The sequence below is a fragment of the Pongo abelii genome, chromosome 6, assembly GCF_028885655.2.
Source record: "Pongo abelii isolate AG06213 chromosome 6, NHGRI_mPonAbe1-v2.0_pri, whole genome shotgun sequence".
Classification (NCBI taxonomy): domain Eukaryota; kingdom Metazoa; phylum Chordata; class Mammalia; order Primates; family Hominidae; genus Pongo; species Pongo abelii.
The window spans coordinates 52,518,221-52,520,927 of record NC_071991.2 but is presented as its reverse complement, the minus strand read 5'-3'; the positions used below and the strand labels follow the sequence as shown (position 1 = coordinate 52,520,927).

Below are 2,707 nucleotides of genomic sequence, written 5' to 3'. Positions count from 1 at the left end.
TATGGGAGGCTGAGTAGGGAGGATCACTTGAGCTTAGGAGGTAGACAGAGGTTGCAGTAAGCCATGATCACACCACTGGACTCCAGCCTGGGCGACAGAGAGAGACCCTGTCTCAAAAAAAAAGAATAAAGCAGAGTTTATTCAAGGGAACTATATATATATATACACACCCACATACACACATATAAATATATACATGCACACACACACATATAATATTAAGTTGGTGCAAAAGTAATGGCAAAAATTGCCATTACTTTTGCACCAACCTGATAAATATGTACACACATACATCCTACTGGTTCAGTTTCTCTGGAGAACCTTGATTGATACAAGGAGAATAATACAACCCACTTCACAGAGTTGTTGTGAATAGCATGCTTAGAACAGTGCCTAGCACAAGGAAAAAACACTCTAAATGTCACCTACTTCATATCACTTTGATGGTGGCTGTGAGCCAGGACAAGTCCCCAAGTGCAGAACTTTGACACCACACCACGTATTTCCTCTGCCCATTGCATAGAGAGTCATGCCTATCTGTCCTAGCCTTGCAGAGCTACTTGAATGAGAATGTGAGTGCACACTTTCCGAGTTCCAGGCCACCCACTTTGTCAGTCGATTGCGCAAAGTAGCTGGGTCCCACTGCTCAGGTGATAGCACTCTCACTAGACTCAGTCATCTCATTCCTCCCTAATGGCATCAGGGTTATTCATGGAGTTTCAAGAATTCCTCAGGACACAACCTCGATTTGGCTTTAAACCAGATAGGAAGTCCACTTTTCTATCAAATGTCACTGACCCATGATGAATAGATTATCAAAACCATGAAGGTAAAAAGTAATTGATTTAGGCATTTTTATTTGTTAAAAGAATGGAAATATTTTTCGCATTATATTTTGGTTTTATCTTGAGCAGTCAAGGAAGAGAGATTGGGAAGTTATAAAGGGACCTGAGGAAAAAAATGAAGCTTTGGAATTTGACAAAAACTAATATTGTTTCCCTGCAGCCCTGGCGTCAAAGCCAGTTCCCGGCCCAGTCCCGTCCTGCAGCAGCCTGCCGCCTGCCTCTTCTTTCCTTTCAACATGACAGATGCCGCTGTGTCCTTCACCAAGGACTTCCTGGCAGGTGGAGTGGCAGCAGCCATCTCTAAGATGGGGGTAGCGCCCATAGAGAGGGTCAAGCTGCTGCTGGAGGTACAGCATGCCAGCAAGCAGATCACCACAGATATGCAATACAAGGGCATTATAGACTGCATGGTCCATATTCTCAAGGAGCAGGGAGTCCTGTCCTTCTGGCACCGTAACCTGGTCAATGTCATCAGATACTTCCCCACCCAGGCTCTCAACTTGGCCTTCAAAGATAAACACAAGCAGATCTTCCTGGGTGGTGTGGACAAGAGGACCCAGTTTGGGAGCTACTTTGCAGGGAATCTGGCATCAGGTGGTGCCGCTGGGGCCACATCCTTGTGTTTTGTGTACCCTCTTGATTTTGCCCATACCTATCTAGCAACTGACGTAGGTAAAGCTGGAGCTGAAAGGGAATTCTGAGGCCTCGGTGACTGCCTGGTTAAGATCTACAAAACTGATGGGATTAAGGGCCTGTACTAAGGCTTTAACGTGTCTGTGCAGGGTATTATTATCTACCAAGCTGCCTACTTTAGTATCTATGACACTGCAAAGGGAATGCTTCCGGATCCCAGGAACACCCACATCGTCATCAGCTGGATGATCACTCAGACTGTCACCGCCATTGCTGGGTTGACTTCCCATTCATTTGACACCGTTCGTTGCCGCATGATGATGCAGTCAGGGCGCAAAGGAACTGACGTCATGTACACAGGCACACTTGACTGCTGGAGGAAGATTGCTGGTGATGAAGGAGGCAAAGCTTTTTTCAAGGGTGCATGGTCCAGTGTTCTCAGAGGCATGGGTGGTGCTTTTGTGCTTGTCTTGTATGATGAAATCAAGAAGTATACATAAGTTATTTCCGGGGATTTTCCCCCCTGTGAACAGTCATGTTGTATTATATAACATATCTTGAGCATTCTTGACAGACTCCTGGCTGTCAATTTATCAGCAGCAACTATTTACTGGTTGAAAATGGGAAGCAAGTTGGGTGCGGTGGCTCACACCTGTAATCCCAGCACTTTGGGAGGCCGAGGCGGATGGATCACGAGATCAGGAGATCAAGACCAACCTAGTTAACACGGTGAAACCCCATCTCTACTAAAAATACAACAAATTTGCCAGGCACGTGGCATGCGCCTGTAATCCCAGCTACTCAGGAGGCTGAGGCAGGAGAATCCCTTGAACCTGGGAGGCGGAGGTTGCAGTGAGCCGAGATGGCATCACTGCACTCCAGCCTGGGCAACAGAGCGAGACTCTGTCTCAAAAAAAAAAAAAAAAAAGAAAAGAAAATGGGAAGCAATAATATTCATCTGACCAGTTTTCTCTTAAAGCCATTTCCACGAGGATGGTGATGGTACTCAATTATATTTTTTATTTCATTCACACCTGATAAATAACAAATTTGGAGAAATAAAAATATCTAAAATTAAAAAAAACTAATATTGTTTGTTTGGCCTGGGAAGGGATGGGAGACAGGGCAAGAACGAGTGGTGCACAACCCAGATTTTTTTAAAAGGTAACATTGTCAAAATGTGTTCTAAACAGTATTAAGATTTCATCTCTATTTGAAATCTGGAGTCA

General features: G+C 44.7%; 1 pseudogene; it reads left to right on the top strand.

Annotated features, from left to right (window-relative positions):
- Positions 1-1,066: 1,066 nt before the first annotated feature.
- On the top strand, positions 1,067-2,103 carry LOC100440217 (ADP/ATP translocase 2-like; annotated as a pseudogene).
- The last annotated feature ends 604 nt before the right edge of the window (positions 2,104-2,707 follow it).